The sequence below is a fragment of the Meriones unguiculatus genome, chromosome 1, assembly GCF_030254825.1.
Source record: "Meriones unguiculatus strain TT.TT164.6M chromosome 1, Bangor_MerUng_6.1, whole genome shotgun sequence".
NCBI lineage: Eukaryota > Metazoa > Chordata > Mammalia > Rodentia > Muridae > Meriones > Meriones unguiculatus.
The window spans coordinates 16,349,622-16,372,894 of NC_083349.1; the positions used below are offsets into that span (position 1 = coordinate 16,349,622).

The 23,273-nt window shown below is 44.9% G+C and overlaps 1 protein-coding gene across 29 annotated transcripts in view; it reads left to right on the top strand.

Annotated features, from left to right (window-relative positions):
* Positions 1–23,273, top strand: part of Jakmip3 (Janus kinase and microtubule interacting protein 3) — a 130,402-nt gene that overhangs the window by 19,868 nt on the left and 87,261 nt on the right. Inside the window, exon 1 of one of the 29 annotated variants that reach the window (XM_060381637.1) lies at positions 6,580–6,698. The exons of the other annotated variants lie outside the window; for them this stretch is intronic. The gene's annotated coding sequence lies outside the window, so the exon portion shown is untranslated. Of the gene's footprint in view, positions 1–6,579; positions 6,699–23,273 lie in introns of those variants that run through there. 29 annotated transcript variants of the gene reach the window in all.

Below are 23,273 nucleotides of genomic sequence, written 5' to 3' on the forward strand. Positions count from 1 at the left end.
CCTCACCAGAGACATCTGGGGTGGAAGCTGCCTCTGCCTTTCCTCTGTTATTATTTCACCATTACATCCTGCAGGCAGAGACTCCTGTAAGAAACTGCAACTTAGACCAGTTCTCAGACCCTCTTCCCAAAAGAGCTACTAGATGTAAGACTGGACTAAAAACTCCACTAAGCCCCAGGAAAAACACCAACATTTGGCAAATTCAGAATACAGATGGGTTCTTTCTTTCTTTTTTCTTTTTTAAGATTTATGTATTTATTTTATGAGTTCTCTCTCTGCATGTGCACCTGCATGCCAGAAGAGGGATTCTAGATGGTTGAGAGCCACCGTGTGATTGCTAGGAAGAGCAGCCAGTGCTCTTAACCACTGAGCCATCTCTCCAGCCTCCCATCCCCATGGGTTCTTGAACCCCATGAGAGGAGCCCAGTGGCTCCTGCAGCCAACATGATGCTCATGGGAGACTGTTGGGAATTTCTTTTTGTTTTTCTTTTTTAAAGGATTTGTTTATTAATTTATTGTGTATACAGCATTCTGCCTGCATGTACCCCTGTATTTCAGAAGAGGGCACCAGATCTCATTAGACATGATTATGAGCCACCATGTGGTCACTGGAAATTAAACTCAGGACCTCTGGAAGAGCAGCCAGCAGAAGCACTCTTACCTTTGAGCCATCTCTCCAGCCCTGAGAATTTCTTAAGCCAGAACCACGAGAGGCTCTTTTACTGTTCTCAAGTATTATTAGTACTTCTTCAATGTGCTAGAATTCTTACCAGCATAGATTAAAAAAATTAAAAAAAAAAGCAGAATTGGAAAGGAAGAAAAAAAAAAGAAGCTACCTTCCATGTATGGTATCATCTATGCAGTCGATATGAGCATGGGACAATTTTTCAGAACTTCTTAGTTTATCAACTTTCTAGTCCAAGATCAATATCATAAGGATTACTGGCATTTTAGTGAGGATTCTACAGAACGAGTATACATATGAATATATATGTGAATACATAAATGAGTATTATATGTAGTGAGAATTCTTGGTTTCTTTAAAAAACAAAATGTTATGGAAATATGTTTTTGTTTTAGTCTCAGGTGTGGGATATGGGGCTGATTCAGACTGTCCACAGCAGCTGACTGTGGTTTGCCTCGTGCTCTAGCAAGGGTGTGATTTTGCCAGCTGCAGATGGTTTCTGCAAGTGTTTGACATTTGGAATTCTGGGGACTCTTGAGAGGGTGTATAAATGCTAGAGGCTGGAGAAGGGCAGCTGTGGAGGCACTTCCTCCTCCTCCCCCTCTCTCCTTCCCCACCATCCTTCTGCTGCTGTTGTTGCTGCAGCTGTTGTTGTTGTTGTTGATGTTACTGTGACTTGTTGCGGTTTGCCAAGTGGTCATTCACAAAGAGACAAGAATGAGAAATTGAATATCCTGACAGTGAAGATCAAACTTGCCTCAAGGAACTCAACACTCCTAATCAGCAGGGCGTAGTCTAACAATAATGATGCTTCCTTTCCCTTCTATCCTTTCTCTCCTACCTAGTGTTGGGGAGTTGGAAGGGTGGAATAAGAGTGAGGGGTGGAAGAGAGTAAGGAACCCACAAAGTACTAAAAATGGTGGTTTTACACACACACACACACACACATTAATTCAACTTTAAAATAATAACAGCTAAATCACACCTGAGATGATGAGAACCCTGTAGCTACCTATTCCTTGAGGCTAAATGTCTCTACAGTCACACAATAGCTGTCTCTCACTGAGGCGACAACTATGTTAGTCAAGTCTACAAGGCAGGTTCCTCCATAGTTCCACTCCGGTGCCAGGAGCCTGAAAGGTTCTTGAAGACCTGCTGACTTCTAATTCATGATGAATGCTTGGAAATGCTGGTTCTGTTCACAGTGAAGGAAAACCAGCTCAGGAGCAAGAGGGAGGCCAAGGTAGCAAAAGGCAGGATGACCTTTTGGTTTTAACTAGGCTGCTATCAAAAGGTGCCACCCACAGTAAGGCTGGTTTCACACATCAAGGCAATGGGACAGTTGTTCAGGCCAGGATCCCTACCTAGGTGATGCTAATTGGAAGAAAGCTGACATTTAAACTATAATAGCTGGTGTTCCCTCATGCTACCTTCTTACTACTTATGGTAAGAAAAAGTGCCTTCCATATGTTTCTCAAATGTTAGGCACATGTTTGCTTGCATCTGAAGTCCTGTAGAACCTCTTAGACAAAATTATACAACTTCACTAATGTGATGGTTAGTGTTAATTTTCAATGTGACAGAATCCTAGAATCACGAAAGGAATGGGTCTCTGCATGTGGATGATTTACGCTAATTGAATTGGGAAGGTCTGCCCACTGGGAGCATTGCTTGGGTAGAAATCCTGGATTGAATGCAGAGGAGAGAGGGAGCCATGCATAAGCCCATTGCACTCTGTATGTGATGGTGGGTGTGATTTGACTAACTGCTTCAGGCTCTTGAGACGGAGTTTTTCTGTGTACCCTTGGCTATCCTGGGCTCACTTTGTAGACCAGGCTGGCCTCGAACTCATAGAGATCCTCTTGCCTCTGCCTCCAGAGTGCTGGGACTGCAGGCCTGCACCACTACACCCAGCTTACCACCTTGACTTCTTCACTGTGATAAACTACCCTCGAACTGTGAGGCAGAAGAGACCTTTTCTCCCCTAAGTTGCTTTTGTCAGAGGATTTTTATGACAGCTACACGAAAAGAAACTAAGACAACAAAAACAGCTCTCTCTCTCTCTCTCTCTCTCTCTCTCTCTCTGTTTGTGTATTTGTGTCTATGGAGGTGCCTGGGATCAAACTCAGGGCCTTGTGCAAACTAGGTAGGCATTCTACCATCAAGTCGCATCCCTATATAGCTTCATTGAAAGACATTTTAAAACTTCCAGATGAAAGGCAAATGATTCTATGATGAGGAACAAGAAGACAATGAGGCAATAGTCTCTTCCCAGTGACGCTTTAACCTCAGAACAATCCCAAAGTCCAGACAGGACTTCACTGAATGTGGTAAGCTGGCTCGGAGACATTAAATCCGGACAAGGCAGAGGATGTGAGCTTTCCAGACACCAGGCCAGCATTAGAGAGATAACACTGGTGCTGCTGCTGGTGCCAATGACAGAGGCCAGCACACTGTGAGGTGGCTATTGCCAAGTAAGAGTCACTGGGATAACAGCTGACATGGGAAGACCACAGGTGAAAATCAAAACTAAAAAAAAAAAACAACTCCCAAAGAACTCCTAAAGTAAAGACCTTTTACTTTACACAGTCAAGGTTTCTTACGCAACAAATGAAAACATAATAAAACATAGAAGAAAACATGGATAAAATGATTGATGTCACTGTAGAGAGAAGACAACCTAAAAACTGAAAGAAAGAAAAAAAAAACAGTGACAACTTCACCAGTAAAAAGGTTACTTTCCAAGAAAGCCTTATTCAGGCAGTGAATGACAATTACTCCCACAGAGACAGAGCGGGGACAGAAGGGAGCACATGAGCCGTGGACACAGAGGCCTGAGCAACCAGAAAGCACATCTAAGATGGCTTTCACCCGTCTTTCGGGAAAGCAAATCAAACTCAGTGTGGCTGGCATTCCCTAGGGGGTCACAGTTGCCCAGGTGCTGTGACATGAGTGGCCCTGTTGTTTGAAGCTCCAGTTTCCAGGTTGTCAGGTTCCAGCCTCAGGGCCTACTCCTGTTAGTCCATTGGTACCACCCTGAGTGCTGGGCCACCCTGGGGGCTGGGCCCTGGTTCTGACAGCTGGAGGGGCTTTAGGAGGAGGTCTATGAAGGGTTCCTGTTTTCTTATCACTTCTTTATTTTTCCAAATTCTCTACAATGAGTAGATTTTTAAAAAATTAACATGCATGTGAGTGTGTCTGTACACATGAGTGCAATTGTAAGTGCAGGGCGTGGGTACTGGGAATGGAAAACAGGTCCCTTGCAAGCGCAGGGCATGTTCTTAGCTGCTGAGCCATCTGCCCAGCGCCCAGATAATGATTGTTGTTGTTATATTTTTATTATTATTAATTTTTAGGTTTTAGTTCAGGATCTCACGGTGTTGCCCTGGAACTTACTTTGTTGTCCAGGCTGATCTCAAACTCTTAGAGATCCATCTACCTCCCCTCTCCTCCAAGCACTGAGTATATTTTATTATTATTATTATTTTATTATTATTAGTATATTTTATTTTTATTGTTAGGAAACAGATACTGTTTAAATCAGCTTCTGATGGGTTGTGCCTTGGTTTGTTGTCCAGACCCTGTTCCTTTTACTCCCACTCAGCCTGGGGGACTCCAGAAGCGTGCTGTCCCTTTCTGAGGCCCAGGTAAGGACAGCCTTTTGGGGGACACATTTGTTACAGTGACAAATAAATACACTTAGTTAACATATTTACATAAGTTTGTTTTGAAATAAAAATAATTCTTATGACTTACAATACATATTCATTGTCTCAACATGCATGTAATTCAGAGATACATAAAGCAAAAGGTCAACTCATTTGTGATTCTGTCACTTAAGCATGTGATATTTTAGTATATGCATGTCCAGGCATTAAAAAAATGTGGGTTCCAGGAATCAGACTCAAATTTAGGGCTTGTGCAGCAAGTACCTTTACCTGCTGAGCTATGTCCACAGCCCATTTTTTTTTTGTGTGTGTGTGTCCACAGCCCATTTGTGTGTGTGTGTGTGTGTGTGTGTGTGTGCACGCGTGTACGCGTGTGTGACTGTTATGTGACTAATGTGAGAAGCCCAGGCAAAGGTGCACATGTACTCATTCGAGCGCACACACACACACACACACACACACACACATTTTTTTTCCTTTCTCACCATACTGGGACTTGAGCCTGGGGCCCACTGTATGGTGAGTATGTATATACATTCACAGCCAGCTTTTTAAAAGTCTTAGCAATAAACTATTTTTGTCTTAACCGTTGGCAGCGCAAACGCAGGACACTTCTCAATGGTGCCATTATACACTAGTGTTTGCCTTTTGCTGTTGGAGTGAATTCTTTCTCCACTGTTGAACCTTTAGGTTGCTTCCAGTGTTCTGCTCGTGTATTATTGGGAACATTGCCATAAGCCTTTCAGATGAGTCATCTTTAGTTCTTAGAGCACTGCCTGGCTCGGGGGATAACTAGGTGCATTGTGAAATAAAACAAAGCCTGTGCACATTCTAAGAGTTGCCAGCACCTGACACAAAGGGAAAAGGAGCCATCCTCTGAGTGGGTGCTGGGCGTCAGGATGGCCCCACGGTGTTGATGTTCTGGCCTCACGGTCCATCCTGTGCTACAGCACAGGGCGTGGTTGGGATCCCGGTCCCTGCACCACACAGCTGAGTTGTGGGTTTGAGGGCAGGTGGCTTGACCGACCTAAGTTCCCTCAGTTGTGAAACAGCAGTAATAGCTGTGATCAGCTGTGGGGCTACCATGGCTGGCAGGTGAGACGGGACAAAAAGGAGCACAGGACAGCAGCGTCACCATGTCAATGTTGTCGCCGCAAACCGCTCGTTTGTTCTAACAGATTGTGTAGCCAGCCGGACAGCAGCTATCAGGCCTCCTACCTTAGTATGCTACCTTCTATTATTATCAGTCTTGTCTGTGGACTGAGACGCCTGCTCGGTCTAGTTGGGGGACATGACTTCAGGGAAAGGGCGGTGCAGGCCAGGTCACGGGGGTGGGGGGGCAGGGGAGGGCGGGAGGGGGGCAGAGCTGGTGGGAGCAAGTGGGATGCAGGCTCTCCCTGATAAGCTCCGAAGAGCCAGGCCTGGGTGCCTTTATCTGAACTGGATCTAAGCTCAGATGTAGCCACAGTTCTTTTCCTGGTGGTTAAGTCTTGGCAGGGCAGCCTGGGTTAGTTTACTTGTTTCTTCCCCAGTTCAGCCAAACCAGAGTGCCCTCCTGCTGTGTGTGTGTGTGTGTAGGAGAACCCAGGAGGCCAAACACTTTCTAAGCTGAGTTCCCCACAGTCACTCAGACCATGATGCTGAGCCTGAGGACATGCTTCTATTTTCGTTCTTCAGTGCTGTACCTACGTGCACTTCAGAATGACAATACTCTTAGTGGAAACACATTCTGCTAGTGACCTTACAGTGACATGAAATCCCTTTGGGGATTTGGTGCCCCAAAGGAAAGGAAGAGCCGAAAGTCTGCAGAAGCAGCCTGAGATTGGGAACCTCCTAGGGTAGGACCTGCCCATCTCTGGCCTCTGCTCCTCACCCTCCCACTTAGGTGAGGATCTGTCTGGATCCTCCTAAGAGCCAGCTGCTTAGCTCAGAGCAGTCATGGTCCCCAGGGCGGTACAGTGCCGGAGCCTTCCCAGCTGTGGCTGTCCTGAGCTCCCGGCTTCTACATCCAGTGAGTGAGCCCAGGCTACTGGGGTCAGCCTCTGCATTTGAGGAGAACTCCAGCCATGCTGGCTGCAGGGCTCCGCTTAGAAACGGCTGGAGAAATGGTTCCTCCCCCTGGATGCAGTCACAGCGTGGTAAATTCCATCTGAAAAATAAAAGCAGAGTTCTTTGCTGAGTCATAGAAGCTTTGGAGCTGATTTGCACAAGCCGGGTAAACAGAGAGAGAGAGAGAGCGAGAGAGAGAGAGAGAGAGAGAGAGAGAGAGAGAGAGAGAGAGAGAGCCACAGCATCTAGATGAGAGATGGGCAAAGAGAACAGAACCCAACCCGAGGCTTGAGAATGTAAGTATGTGTTCTGAGTACTGTAAAGGCTTTGTTATTTTTCCATCTGGCTAAGACTTGCCTCTCTAGGTTTATTCTGCTTGAATTCTCTGCTCTAATTAGCATGCGCATATATGTGCTAAAAGTTAGCAGTGTGGTCTCCCGAGTGTGCAGGACACGTAAAGGACAGTATTCCAGCTTGGCTTTTATATGCACACTTATGGGTGTACTTGGGGCGGGGGGCACAGGGCCTGCTTTTCACATTGTGTTCCTTTAAAATATGGCTGTCTTATTTGATAGACTGTGCAAACAGAGCCTTGTCCCTGGCAGCTGGGATGGATGGGGTGGAGGATCTGGGTGGCAACTTTGTTTGGTTTCATGGTGACAAAAATCCCACGAGCAGAGCCTCTGGAAACTCTGGGCACAGCCTGGGAGCCTCCACTGTCTTCCACTTAACAGATGAATGGGCTGGTTTGGGCTTACCTCTTGTTTTGCCTGGCCTCTGATTGGAGGATATCTTTTCTTTAAAACTTAGGAAGATGGGTGTGGCATTGCACACCTTTAATCCCAGCATTTGGGGAGGCAGAGGCATGCAGATCTCTATGAGTTCAAGGCCAACCTGGTCTACAAAGTGAGTCCAGGGCAGCCAGGGATCTGTTACACAGAGAAATCCTATCTCAAAAACAAACACAAACAAACAAAAAATTTAGTTGGGAATCACTTCTAAGCATAATACTAGGGAAGGAGCAGCTTGTATCAAGAGATTCCCTTTTTCCTGTTATCTTAGAAAGGAGCCATAATTGTTAAAGGGTGCCTCAGTTTCTCTAGTTGCTCAGAGAAAACCCAGAGTTTACTGGGGCTCGCAGAGCCACAGTGGTAAGATTGCAGGTCACTGACAATAATGAAGTTATCCTACTGATGACCGTGAGGCATCTGAGCAGCCATGAACCTGCACACACCAGTTACATCTACAGACCATCCCCTATCATTTTGATATTGGCTCACTAGGTGAGAAGTTGCAGACAGGTCAATCTTACTCATTTGAATTCAAGATCAGGGTTGAGGACCCAAGAGTTCTTGGATTGCAGCCTTTTCGTAGCTGAGCACCAGCACCCAACCCTCATCCCTTAGATCATAGGGCTGAGCATCAGGCGATGTGAGGAGCACAGACTGAGTCCTTCATCCACATCCCAGCATCCAGAGCTGCTTGCCCTGCCTGGGAAGGATACTTTATCAAACACTTGGCCAGACTGAAGACGGCACCTGCTTGCTCTGTACTGTGGTTCCCCTGGAAGACCTCAGGAGCTGCACCAGGGCTGTATGCTCAGAGCTGTCTGCGTTGTCATTCTGCTGGTGTTTCAGGGCTTGGGTATCACAGGGATCATGTCAGCAACACAGAGAGCTGGAGAGACTTGCCTCACAGGAGTTCGAGTCCGTGCCTGGTGGTTCGGTCCAGCTTTGTAAGAAGGGTTTCAGGAAGGCTGAGCCACATGGACCTAACCTCTACTCGATACAGGGTAACTTCTGCTTCAGCTAGGATGTTCAATCTAAGAAAAAAAAAAAAAAAAAAAACCCTGCCCAAGGTTATGTTTTTCCTAGCTCTGAACTTACTAAAATTCTCTCTGAGGCCCAGTATGGTGGCACATGCCTTTAATTCCAGCACTCAGGAGATAGAAACAGGTGGATATCTAGCATTTGAGGTCAGCCAGGGACATTGAAAATTACATAGAAAGTTCTGAACCACTAGGGCTACACAGTGAGACCCTGTTTGGTATTTTTGTTTGTTCATTTGTTCGTCTGTTTGCTTGTTTAAATGCTCTCTGAGCCAAGAGTGGAGATATGGATATCTTAGTTACTTTCCGTGTCCTTACAACATTACCCCAACAAAAACATCTCACGGGAGAAAGGGTTTATTTCGTCTCACTGTTCAAAAGTCCAGTCCATCATAGTGTAGAAGTTCCGGCAGCAGTAGCTTGAGGCAGCTGGCCCTATTGCACCTGCAGTGAAGAGGCAGAGAATGGTGAATGCTTGGGCTCAGCTTGCTGGCTCTGTTTTATTACAGTACAGGATCCCCTGCCTAGGGGACAGTCCCGCTCACCGTTAAGATGGGTCTCTCCACTTTAGTTGACATAGTCAAGATGATCCCCTACAAGCGTGCTCAGAGGTTTTGTCTCCCAGGTGATTCTTGAGGCTGTCAAGTTGACAAATAACGTCAATGAACGCAGCATATCTGTAATTCCAGCACTCAGGAGACTAAGACAGGGGTGATACCTGATAGTTCCAGGCCAGCCTGCCGAAATGAGACTGCCTCAAAACAGACAAACACCACCACCACCACCAAATCCAAATTTCTGAGCCACTGCTTTTAAAATGTAATTTGTGTGAGTCTGTGTGCACGTGGGTGCACTCTCACGGCATGGGAGATGTGCAGGTGGAAGTCAGAGGACACCTTTGAGGAGTAGGTTCCTTCCACCTTTAGGTGGGGTCCAGAGATCAAACTCAGGTCTCCAGGCTTGTACAGCAAGTATCTTTACCCACTGAGCCACCCTGCCAGCCCTGAACCACTGCTCTTATACACCATGACCTTTCCTTCTGCTTGGTAGACTGGGCTGGCTATGACCCCTGAAGGAATTCTAGTATTTGAAGTCTCCACTAGAAATCTGTGTGAACACACAGTCAGGATCAGCCATGAGGCAGCCCAGCCAATAGGGTCTGAGCTGGGAAGGAGCCCTGCGTCTGTGTGATGCCAGGTCTACCTCATCTGTTCTGCATTAAGCTGAAATCCAGTGTCATCTTGGTTATAGGAGGGGTGTCAGAAGTGGAGAGGCTTTGGTGTGCTTCCCTGCCCTCACAGAACTTCTAATGACCTTCATGGGCCCCTGATGAACTTTCTCACTGAAAAAAAAAAAAAAAAAAAAAAAGAGGAGACTGGGATAGTTCCTGAAGTTCAAGGGCGTGTCATAGTTCCCGTGACTGCACAGTGCTAACCCTGAGTGCTAACCTCAGATTTCTGTGGTTGACTTCCTGAAGTGTTGGCTGGCAAATCCCACCACAGTTTATTAAAAAGCATACTTGGCAGTGGCATGGATTTGGTTGTTTTCTCTATGCCTTTCATCTCAGAGCAGGAAGGAAATGAAGCCAAGGACATAGGCCCCTACCTGAGACAATGAAGTAAGAAAGGAGAGCTGGGTTGGAAAGCAGGCCACTCTGGAGCTTTCCCAGACCATCTCTTCTGTTTATGCGTGAGCAAATGTCCTTTCCTGTCCTCCAACCTCCTCCTTTCCTCTCCTCCAACCTCCTCCTTTCCTCTCCTCCCTCTCTGCCCACTCTCCATAGAACCTTGCTACGCAGCCCAGGATGGTTTGGAACTTATCTTTTCTTCCTTGGCTTCCTGGTGTTACAGCATTACCATCCCCACTTGGGTTTCTATTACCATTATTTTTTTGTCCTAAGCAATCTTTTCCTGGTCCAGCATTCTGAAAATGCTATCTGTTTTTTATCTTCACATTTGCATCATCTAGGCGGTCTCTAATGGGCACGGAGTGTGGTGCTTTGTCCCGTAGATGTATGATGGACCTAGAATGACAGAAAGGCTACCTTCATTAAATTTATAGTAGTTATTCATTGTTGTGATGAAGTACCTGACAAAAGCAGTTAAAGAAAGGAAAAGGATTTATTTTGGCTTAAGGTTTGAAGAGAGGATATAGTCCATCGTGGCAGGGAAAGCATGACAACACAAATGTGAGAGCCTGGTCATGTTGCATTTGGTCAGGAAGCAGAGAAATGAATGCTGGTGAGCAACCAGCTTCTCTTCTTTTTCCTTTTATGCTAGGACTCCATTCTATAGGACAGTGCTGCCCACATTCAATAGCAGGTCCTCCCATCTCATTTAAACCTCCCTGGAAGTGCTCTTATGACACCTAAAGGGGTACCTCCTAGGTGACTCCAAATCCCATCAAGTTGACAAGGCTAACCGTCACAGAGTTGTTTTAGATCCTTTGTCATAAACTACATAGTATGAGGACATAGTTTTCTCTCTCCTTTTCTTATGCAAAACCACACTGCCATGTTTGCTATAGCTTTATTGTAAATTTGAAATCAGGTAGAAATTTTAAAGTCTAAAATTGGTCCTTTGTTTTCCAGAATTGCTTGGGTAATCTAGATGCTTCTTTTTTTATATTTTTATTTAGAAGTAGGTTTTTTGGGATTTTCACTGGGACTGTTTTCAATCTCTATTGTATTTTGGAAAACAACAACTGAGCCACATCTAGTTCCTCAGTCCATGAACATGGCCTGTTTCTCTGTGTACTTCAGAGATCTTTAATTTCCTTTCGTGGTGCCTCCCAGCTCCAAGTACACAAACATTGTAACTACTTAGTTAGATTTATACCTAAGTGTTTACTTTTATTTTGGTGCTATAGTGTATGGAATTATCTCAAGGTAAAAGTGCTGCTGTAATATAGAAATATGACGGTAAACAGAATTGATAAACATTTTGTTTTTCTCTTTTGACCTACTGTCGTTTTAACTTTCCAAACTCACATATATGCTCATTGTAGATTGTTTAGAGCCTAACATGCAAATGATCACATCCTGTGAGATCACCAATGAGTCTTTATCTCCAGTTGGCATACCCTTTGGAACATTTTTCCCCCTGTATAATTCAGAAGTATTAAGGGGAGAGGCTCTTGGTTTCTGTTTTAGAAAAAAGAAAACAGCTCTTCACATGTGCTGTTAGCTATAGCGTTTATTTACTACATTTCTTTCTTTCTTTCTTTCTTTCTTTCTTTCTTTCTTTCTTTCTTTCTTTCTTTCTTTCTTTCTTTCTCTTTCCTCTCTATCTATCTATCTCTCTATCTATCTGTCTGTCTGTCTGTCTATGAATGTATCTATCTATCTGTCTGTCTGTCTGTCTATCTACCTATTTTGTTGGGGAGACATGAATACATTCCAGAGTGCACATGTGGAAGTCAGAGGGCACCCGTAGGACCTGGTTCTCTCTTTCTACCATGTGGGTCCCTGAGCTGGAACTCAGATGCTCAGGTTTGGTGGCAGATGCCTTCACCAACTGAGCCACCTTGCTGCACAGGTATGGTTTTTAAGTAGCTGCTGTTTATCAAGCTGAGGATGTTTTCTTTCATTCTTCATTTGCTGAATTTTTTACTGTGCATATATTTGGAATGTTTTCAGAGGCTTCTGCGTCTTTTGAGGTGATTGTTTTCAGTATGTTAATATAGTGATAAGTGGAATGGATTCACCTGAAAATACTTAACCAATTTTCTTTATCTTGAATATGTTCCCATGTCCTAAGCAATCAAATTTACTGATGAATATGACTAGCTAGTTTTGTTACGAATTTTTTTACATCCATCCTCATGAGGAATAGTCTCTTTCTGGATTATTTCTGCTGTTTTGGGGTGTGTGTGTGCGTGTGTGCGTATGTGCATGTGTGCGTGTGGCGCGGGGGGGGGGGGGGCGAGCGTGTGTCCTTGTACGTGGATGCCAGCAATCAAACTCAAATACCATGCTTTAGGAGCCATCCACTTTATTTTTTGAGACAGAGTCTTTTGCTGTCCTCAAGCTCAGCAATTAGGTTATGTTGTCTGACAACAAGCCTGAGGGATCTGTTTGTCTCTGCCTCCCCAGTGCTTACAACCACACACCACCATGCTTGGATTTTTACATGGGTTCTAGAGGTTGAAGTCAGGTCCCCATGCTCACTGACTGAGCTATCCCCCCAACACCCAGACTATTTTTAGTGTCTGGATGAGCTGGTCTCATGAGGTGACTGGGAAATACTCTCTTTTGTTTTTCTGAAGCCATTAGTACAGACTTGGTACCACTGCACTTTAAACAGTGGGCACATTTTCACCACCTCTGTGCTGAGGGTTTTCTTTAATGCGTGAAAAGCTACTTCAGTTGCTAGTGAGCATCCTTCTCTGGGGGATTTCAAGGAATTGGTCCTGCTGCCCTTTCAATGTCACAGGGTATGGGGTGACACCCCTCTTTCCTCCTGATATTGGTAATGTGTTTCCTCTTCTTATTTCATCAGTTTCATCAGATGTTTATCAGTATTACTGTATCTTTTTTAAAGAAGATACTGGTTTTATTTTCCTGTTTTCAGATATATTAATTTTTGCTAATGTCTTTCTACGTTATTTACGCTTCTTTTTTTTTTTTTTTCCTATATTCTTAACAAAGGAGAATTTGAGCATGATTAGAGATCCTTTTGTGTTGAAACATAAACATTCTTAAAAGGACTTCTTTTTATTTTTCTTTAAAATTTGTATGACGTTGGCTGGTTGATTTGTAAGTGTATGTGGGCCAGTGGGGGCACACACGCCACGTGCCACAGGGTGCATGTGGAAGTCACAGGACAACTTGTGGGAGCCAGCTGCCGCCTTCCACCACTCGGGGTCCCAGGGATTGAACGCAGGTCATTAGGTTTGATGGCAAGTTCTTTTTACCAAATGAGCCACCCTGCCAGACCCCAGCATAAGAACTCGTTTAATTAAAATATACAATTAACAGGGAAAATAATTTATTCTCCTGATGCTTCCTATTTATTTCTACTTTTAATGTGCTCCATATATTTTTTACTCAGTTCAAAAATATTTTCTAGCTGGGCATAGTGGCACACGCCTTTAATCCCAGCACTCTGGGAGGCAGAGGGAGGTGGATCGATGTGAGTTCAAGGCCAGCCTGGTCTACAAAGTGAGTCCAGGACAGCCCAGGCTACACAAAGAAGCCCTATCTCAAAAAACCAAAATTTTTTTTTCTAATTTTTTCATCAGTAATCTTTTTGTCTTTGAGTTACTTAGACGTTTTAGTTGTTATTTTAAGGCCAAGTTAACTGCATGATGGCACACATCTATAATACCAGGACATGGAGGTGGAGGCAGGAAGATCAAATGCTCAAGGCCAGAGTGACTGGGGACAGCTTGGGCTACATGAGGACTTGTCTCAAACATATACACACTTAATTTTTCATGTCTTCCTAGTACATAGCCCTAACTCAACTTCTTTTTAGCCAGATAATATACATCGGATCATTTCAATAATTTAATTACTTACATTTGTTTATTACCCAGCACACCACTGTTGGGAGGTAATTACATCCTACCAATGTCAGTTAGGTCCCATTGATTGATAACATTGTTAGGGTCTTCTACATCCTGACTCACATCTGTGTACTTATTTCATCTCACTGAGGTTAATTGTCCCATTGCAACTGCAAATGCAGCTTTTTATGCTATTTCTGTTAGCTTTTGTTCTGCTAGCTTTTGTATTTTTGAAGCTTTGTATTTTTGAAGCACATGTAAGAGCACTTTATCTCCTTGATGAAGTGATTGCTTGATTGTCATAGAGTGCCCTTCCTGGTCCCTGATACCTTCTTTACTCTCAAACCAACCCTTATCAAAAAGAAAAGAAGCTACTTCAGGTTCTCACTTGGCTGTTCTTTTCACCAGTCTGTGGCTTACAGTTCAAGTAGGATCTTTTGTTTTTGAGTTTTGGGTTGTTTTTTTTTTTTTAAAGGATATATTTTATTTTTATTTGTGTGCATGTGCACATGTGACTTTGGGTGTCCTCAGAGAGCAAAGAGGGTGGAGCTGGGGTTACAGGTAGACTGTAACTTCATGTGGGGACTGGGAACTGAAGCTGGGTCATCTGCAAGAGCAGTGCACACCCCTAACCACGGGGCCTTCTCTCAGCCTCTGAGCTCCGGTTCCTTGACACAGGCTGGCTTTGAGTTCAAGGTATCCTGGCTGTAGTCAAGGATACCCTTGCACTCTCAATCCTCTTCCTGGCCTTTGTTTTGAAGTGAGTTTGTTGAAGATGGCATAAATCAGATTCTTGACTTTTAAAAGGATCTTATGTGGTTATCTTATTTTTTATAAGCTTTGGTGATATGGTTGGATTTTGTTTTTGTTTTTCTATGTGTCATCTCTTCTTTGTTTTTTCTTTTTTGGGGGTTGTGTACTTTTTAGGATGCTATTCTTCCTCTCTGCCACCATGTCAACCATACCTTTCTTCTTTAATATTTAGTGCTTGCTTCAGCGTTTTAAAACCACTAGCTCAGCACAGTCCTTCCTAAATGTGAATGCCACTTCACACGCGTGGCTTTCCGGTTCCCCTTCCTTCACTTTTTATCAGTGCATTGTTACTGCTCTGACTGACCTATCCTTTCAAGGGTGAGAAGCAGGAATAAAGCATCCTGTGACACACAACCTCACATTTGCTACCCTGGGCAGCGCTAGATTCTGTCACTTTCACTTACTTGTTTCCGCCTGGAAGACTTCCTTCAGCATTGTTCGTGTGCAGCTTCATCCAGTGCAGAAAGTCCCTTTCACTTGTGCTTGCCTGGAAAAGTCTCAATTTCTCCTTTTCACTTTTAGGAACCACTTTAATAGTGTACAACTCATATACCGTGCAGTTTGCCCACGTAAACAGAACTCACGGGACTCAACATTTATGAACTAAGAACATTTCCATCAACCCTGAACTCTGACCCCTTGGGCAGTCACATACCACGTCTACCTTCCCCAGCCACAGTGCCCACCACTCCATTTCTTGCCTCTGTGGCCTCACCCATTCTGGACATTTCATGTAAGCAGAACCTTAATGGTGCTTCATGCCTGACTTCTGTCATTGAGAATAGTGTTCCCCATTCTTTATCATTGCAGAACAACAGTCCACAGTGAGAATACACCCCATTTTGTTTCTTGGCTAACGATCTGGTGAACTTTAACTTTTGGCTGGTTCCCACTTTTGGACTAAAATGAGTAATTCTGCTGTGGATGCTCAGGCTCAGGCTTTCAACTGGACAAGGTTTTCAAGTCCCTTTTAGGTACACCGAGGCAGGCAGCAATGTTTTGGAAGCAGCTGCAAATGCTTCTGTATCCCTGCCTGTTGTCTTCCCCCTTGCTTTGGCAACAGCCAGCTCTACCTGCTTGACAAAGGACTCTGACCAGAGAGGCTTTCCTTTCTCTGGCCAGTGTTTATTGTGGCTTTCTCCACCATTGACTGGTTCCTGGAGCAGGCAGAAAGGAGGAACGTAACTTTCACACCTGCAGTGGCCCAGCTGCTCTTCTCCCAGGGGCTTAGGGCTTCTTCAGTGTCCAAGAGACAGGCTCTGGGAGGCAAGAAGGGCTCCATGCTGTGCTCAGGGATGGCTGGCCTTGCCACACACTCCAGTTCCTCCTGTGTCTCTGTAATGGGTGCCTGCAATGAGCCTCTCAGGAGGAACATGGTCTGCACTCCCCATGTACGAGCCAGTCATTTCTGGATGTTGGCAGTTCAGCTGGATTCTTCTTATTCAGGTCTTTTCCTGTGCTCTGCAGGTCTTGTGGCCTTGTTATCTGGGGTGGGGTGTCACTGAGATTCAGCTCCTCCTGGGATCCGTTAGGCTCTTCAGTGGGCTGCAGGATAGATGAGATTTAGTAGATTATGTGCCTTTTCAGGAAGACATTATCTTGTAATTTCCTGGATCTTAAGCAGAAGTGGTTATTCTCATGGTTAATTCATATTCTCTCTCTGTGTGTCTCTCTCTGCCTCTCTCTGTTTCTCTTTGCCTCTCAGTCTTTGTCTCTGTCTGTTTGTCTGTCTGTCTGTCTCTCTCTCTCTGTGTTGGTGTGTTGGCTGGAATTGAAACCCATAACCTCATGCATATCAGGCAAATGATCTACCACTGAGCTATATATGAATACCCAGTTCTATTAGATATTTTTTGAGACAGTTTTGCTCTGCTCAGGCTTGCTATGCTCTTGTCTCAGCCTCCCTCTTGAGTTCAGGGAGTATAGGTGTGCGCCATCACTCTCAGCTCTCATTATATGTATATGAGACCTCATGTTGACCAAGATGGCCTTGAACCTTCTATACAGCTAAGAATGACCTTGAACTTCTGATCCTTCTGAGTCCATCTTCCAAGCACTGGAATTAAAGGTCCATACAAGGTTTATGTGGTGCCGAGGATCGAACCTTAGGACTTTGTGTATGCTACACAGTCTACCAACTGAGCTTTTGCTGTGTGTTCTTTCTTTCTTTCTTTCTTTCTTTCTTTCTTTCTTTCTTTCTTTCTTTCTTTCACTTATTTATTTATTTATTTATTTATTTAGTTAGTTAGTTAGTTAGTTAGTTAGTTAGTTTTTGTTGCAGGCCTTTCTATGTAGCCCCGGCTGACCTGGAACTTGCTATATAGACCAGGCTGGCTTTGAACTCACAGAGATCTGCCTGTTTCTGCCTCCTGGGTACTGGGCTTAAAGGTGTGTACCACCACCATCACCACCACTGCCCAGCGGTTTATTTTATTTTTATTTATGTGCAAGAAGTATCTGTGTGGGTGGATGTCAAGTGTAGGGGGGTGTCCCTGGGGGCCAGAAGAGAGTGTTGCATCCCCTGCATCTGCAGAAGTGAGTTTCCTCACATGGGTGCTGGGAACCAGACTCCAGCCCTCTGAAAGAGTAGCAAACAATGCTCTTTGCTGCTGACACATCTCTCTAGTTGTCTCCTTGTGATTTTGAGAATCAGTTTCACTTCTCTTTTCTGTAAATTATCCCATCTGGTAGTGTGTCTAGGAAGATGATTTTCCCCCCACAGCTCGTTAACCTACTGCAGATACACCCCGATGCATCTCTGGAAACGTGGCTCCCACAGTTAACAGCCTCCTAATTGCACTGTACATTTATAATAAACATAGGTGGTGGGGAAGTTATTGATCTCTCCCGTGTGAATCCCTTTCATCTTGCTCAAGCCTGGAAAGGCTCTTCTCCCCAGAGCTTTGATGAATGCTCCCTCTCACTTGGTCCCAACAGCTTTCATGCTTTGATCCCCTCCCACACTCCTCCCCTCACCTTCAGTTCTTTTTAATCCACTTGCCATTTTGCAGTAGAAAAAAAAATATCAGTGGGGTTACTTTCCTCTCTCATCAGACAGCCAGCCCTCTCAATGGTATGGACAGCAGTCCATATTTGCTCATTGTCTAGGGTCTTAGTTGGGTTTCTATTGCTTTCATGAAACAACATGGCCAAACACAACTTGGGAAGAAAGGGCTTATTTCACTCACAGTTCTATATAATAGCTCATCATCAGAAGCAGTGAAGGCATGAACTCAAGCAGGACGGGAACCTGGAGGCAGGAGCTGATGCAGAGGTCATGCGGGCTGCTACTTACTGGCTTGCCCATTATGGCTTGCTCAGCCTGCTTTCTTATAGAACCTAGGACCAACAGACCAGGAATGGCACCACTCACAATGGTCTGGGCCCTCCCCCATCAGAAAATGCAGCCAGGACTTTTTAATTAATTACCTAATTAATTAAATTTTTAAAAATTTATTTATTTTATATCCCAATTGTAGCCCCCTCCCTCATCGTCTCCTGATCCCACCCTCCATCCCTTTTCCCCCCATCCCCTTCCCCTAGTCCACTGAAAGGGGGAGTTCTCCTCCCCTGCCACCTGACCCTAGCTTTTCAAATCTCATCAGGACTGGCTGGATCCTCTTCCTCTGTGGCCTGGCAAGGCCTCATCACCAGGGGGAAATAATCAAAGAGCAGGCAACTGAGTTCATGACAGAGGCAGCCCCTGCTCCCCTGACTTTGGAACCCACATGGAGACTGAGCTACCTATGGGCTACATCTGAGCAGGTGGTCTAGGTCCTTTTCATGCATGGTCCTTTGTTGGTGCATCAGTCTCTGCAGGGACCCCTGGGCTCAGATATTTTAGCTTTGTTGATTTCCTTGTGTAGTTCCTGTTCTCTTCAGGTCCTTCTATCCCTTCCTTCTTCTGTAAGACTTTCTGCGCCCTGCCTAAAGTTTGGCTGTGAGTCTGGGCATCTGCTTCAATCCCCTGTTGGGTGGAGCCTTTCAGAGGACCTCTGTGGTAGGCTCCCATCCTGTTCCCTCTCTTTCACAGCTTCTGGTGTCCATCCTGTTTGCCATTCTGAATGAGATTTAAGCATCCTCCCTAGGGTGGCCCTTGTTGTTTAGCTTTTTTAGGTCTGTATACTTTAGTATGGTTATTCTATATTATATAGCTAATATCCGCTTATAAGTGAGCATACAGCATGCGTGTCTTTCTGATTCTGGGTTGCTTCACTCAGGATGATCTTTTCTAGTTCCATACATGCCTTTCTCAGAAATTTTGGAATAGTGCTACCTCAAGATCCAGCTTTCTCAGTCCTGGGCATATACCCAAAAGATGCTCTACCATTCAAGAAGGACATTTGCTCAACTATGTACAGCTTTATTTGTAATAGACAGAATCTGGAAACAACCTAGATGTCCCTCAATAGAAGAATGGATACAGAAATTGTAGCACATTTACACAATGGAATACTACTCACCTACAGCCAGATCTAATAGAGACATTTTTTTTTCATTTGAGGTTTTCTCCTATCAGAAAGACTCTGGCCTGTGTCAAGTTGACATAAAACTAGCCAGCACAGCTAGCATATACTATGCTTACATAGAAGGTCTGTTCCAAAACCTTGTGCTCTTTTTAAATCATTTGGCCCCTAATGAGATTACCCCCGCCCCTGAGGTAACAAATTTGCCTTATTTATAATAAAGAAATTATTTTTTCTTGATAGAAAAGTTGTTTCCTTTATTGGTCTTTTTCAAAACCACAGAAAATTGTTTCCTGTGGTTAACATACATGTGGCTTGTGGGTCCCTCATGAAGTCTGCCTATTAACCACAGCAAACCAAGCTGCCCTTGGCAAGCTGGTGTATGTTCAGCAGGCTGCAGAGTTGGGCAAGCTAAGGGCTGGGAGAGACCTGAGGGAGCATGTGCAGGCCACATGAAGAAATGACCCAAATGCTGGTCCCAGTCTGCTCTGTTATCTCCCCTATCCCACCATCACCTGCAACTCTACTCCTGTGACCTGCTGCCTGGGAACTGGAAAGTGGGCCTTGTTTGCAGAATGGTTCTGTGCAATGTGCGGTGTCACCTACGAGGGACAGCAGCACAACCCTGCATCTCCCGTGAATGCCTGCACTCGGTTGCTATTGCTGTTACGAACAGTTGCCACACGCTCATGGTTTAAAACAAGGCAGTGTGTGTTAGAGCCCACAGCCAGCACCCCCAGGGTGGCTGCAGTGCTGCAGAACTACTCTCTTGCAGGCTCTGCACCTCTCTCCTTGCTCATTTCGGTGACCAGTTCTTAGTGGCCACAGGACTGCCGTCCACATCTGTTTGTCCTGGAACAGGCCCTACGTTCTACGTGAGCATAGAATGTGCTCGCTGCGCCGGCTCGTTTTATATCAACTTGACAACCGCGGTTTCAGGTTTGAAAGATGTTTATTTAAACGCACATGCCAATAGTTATCTGTGTGCTGCCCAAGATAGAATCTGAGCTGGTAGGTTTGACGATTTGCGTACAATCAAGAGTAAAAATGGTGTCCTGGGATACTAATAAACAGCACTTCTTAAGCTTTTAATTGCCAAGATGCACGTAAGACAGAATTTATTCACAATTCGTAATTGCACAATTCAGTGTCTTTAATAGATCCATTTTGCTGTGATGCTGATCTCCAGAGCTTTTTCTTCTTGGAAAACATCTCCTGGCCAGGTCTGCAACACTGTCTCACTCTCTGTGAGTCTGACAGTCCAGTACCAGTGAATGGATTCCCATGCACTGTCTTTTTAACTCAGCATAATGTCTTCAAACCCATCCATGCTGTGACACATGCTATCATTTCCTTCCCTTTTAAGGCTGAGCAACTGCTGTAGTTCATATGAAAAAAAAAAAAAAAAACCTTCACTGTAGCTTGCAACCAATGCCCTAAAAAACCCCTAACCACCAACCCCGCTCTAGCATTTATGTACCTCTGGAAAGTTCCCAGAATTCCAAATGTCACACAATCACAGGAACTAGCTGCAGCTGGCAAAACCGTGCCTCTGCTGGAGCGCAAGGCAAATCACAGTCAGCTGCTGCAGACAGTCTGAAGCAGCCCCATGTACCCACACCTGGGATTAAAACAAAAACACATTTTTACAATATTCCCGTGTTTTTAAAGAGATCAGAATTTTGGGGGTCCTCAGAGCCCTTCATAGGCTCACATGTTTGAACAGGAGGGCCAGCTGGTAGCCATGATTTGGGGGATTGTGGAAGTCTAAAGCAGAGGCTCGCTGGAGGCAGTGGGTCAGCGGAAGCGACTTTTATTGCTCGGCGTTACCTCTTTTCCTCCTTGTTTCTGTGCTGCACATGCCGAGTGACCAACCACTCCACATTTCTGCCAGGAGACCTTCCCTGCCGTTAGGAACTGTATCTTTTCTTCAACATTAATCAGAAGAAACCAGCTCTTCAGTTGCTTTTGTCATACATAACACCAAGAAAAGTAGCTAATACAGTGACATCGCTGCTTACCTGTGAGCCACAACTGCTCATCTCTGGGTGGGCTCTCTGGCGCCCACCTCTGGGCTCTTATGAGGGTGTGTGAGGAGATTTCTTCAAGATCCTGCTGTCAGTTCTCCTGGGCGAATGCCCAGAGACGGAATTTCCGGGGCCCACGGCAATTCTATTTTTAATTTTGTAGGAACTGCTAGACCAGGCTCCAGAGCAGTCACACTATTTTACATTGCCATCAGTAATGCACAAGGGGCCAACTCCCCGCGCCCTTCGCTGCGCTAATTTATTTTTGACAGCAGTCATCCTAATTAATGTCAGGTGGCATCTCTTGGCGGCTTTATTTCCCTGACAGTCAGTGACTTCTTAGCATCTTCCCGTGTGCTTGTTGACTGTTGACCATCTTCTTTAGAGAAATATCTGCTCGAATTCTTTCCTCACTTAGGACAGATAGGTGCTTTCCTGTTGTGCTGTAGGAACCACCTGTGTGCTGTGGATAGAAACCTCATGGGGTCCACGATCTGCCAATGATCTCTCCCCTTCAGTGGGGTTTTTTCATTCGTTGATGTATGGAAGGTTTTGCTCCAGTCTAGTTTGTCTTATTGTCTCTGCTTCAGTGTCAGAGAAGCAATCACTAACTCCAAACGTCATGAGGCTTTTGCCCTGCATTATCCTCTAAGACACTGGTTCTCGACCTTCCTGATGCTGTGGCCCTTTAATATTGTTCGTCATTTTGTGGTGATCCCTCCCCAGCCATAAAATTATTTTCATTGCTACTTCACAACTGTAATTTTGCTACTGTTAAGAATCGTAATTGTACATCTCTGTGTTTTCCGACGGTCTTAGGCGACCCCTGTGAAAAGGGTCATCAACTCCCAAAGGGGGTCGAGAACCACTGGACTAAGAGTTTTGTGATCTTGAAGACTCTATCTGCTTTAAGGTAGTTCTTGTACATGATGAATGCCGGGCTTCAACTGGCTGTCCTGTTCTGCATGGGGGCCTGCAGTTTCTTCACCACCATGAGTCGGAAAAGCTGTCTTTCCTCAGCATGCTGAGTGATATAGGAGTGCTTGTCACAGTGTTTTACTTCCATGCAGCCTGCAGAGAAGCTACTGCACAATCAGGGCCTGTTTTATAAGCCCACATACTGGAGGGTGTTCTTCTAGATTTCATTTTGTCTCATGTGTATTTACACTACTCAGTTCTTCTTAAAAAGATTGTGTGTGTGTGTGTGTGTGTGTGTGTGTGTGTGTGTGTGTAAACTGTTTTGGGGTGTCAGCTCTCCCCTTCTTTGCTTTGAAGCAGAGTATGTGTGTAAACTGTTTTGGGGTGTCAGTTCTCCCCTTCTTTGTTTTGAAGCAGAGTCTCTCTTGTTTGTGCTGCTGTTCAGTGTGTTCCACATTAGCTGCCTGTGATTCTCCTGTCTCTGTTCCCCGCCTTATTCCTGGGATTAGAAATGCATCTCAACTTTTTCATGGGTTCTGGGGATTAAACTCAGGTTGTTAGACATGGTTAGCTGGCATCCATGAGCCAGCTGAGCTATCTCCTGGGGCCTGCAACCCAGTTCTTATTCCAAATCTTGGTAATAGATTTGAAGACCCTCCTCCCTTGCTCTGTGTAACTTATAGGCATGGCCGGCACTTGGTTTAGGGCCACCTCTTCGGGGACAGTAAGTCCTTTTTGTTTGTTTTTGTTTTTGTTTGTTTGTTTGAGACAAGGTTTCTCTGTGTAGTCCTGGCTGTCCTGGAACTTGCTCTGTAGACCAGGCTGGTCTTGAACTCAACAAGATCTGCCTGCTTTTGCCTCCTGAGTACTAGGATTAAAGGCGAGCATCACCATCGCCCAGCCAGCAAGTCCTTCTTACACCCATCTTCCTACCCCTCTATGGAAGATGCTTGCTCTTTGGGACTTATGTGGTTATATCCAGGTCCTTAGTCACATGTATTGTATTGCTGTGCGATGTAACACAGTCACCTGTGGACATCATTATTTTCCCCAACACACACAGTATGCCCAGGATGTTTGCTGAGTGTCCAAACCTAGCCATTCACTCTCTGCCCTAAACTAGTGTCATTTCTTCTGCTATGAGAAATGCTGCCTGAGAAATTCGATATTTAAGAAAAACAGATAAAATACTTGGCTCAGGTAGCAAAAAGGAAAAATTAATTTTGGCTCAAGGTTTGAGAAAATGCAGTTTCATTGGCAGGGAAGGTGTGACAGTGGGAGCTTCTCATATGGCTGTCATGGAGCTTGCTC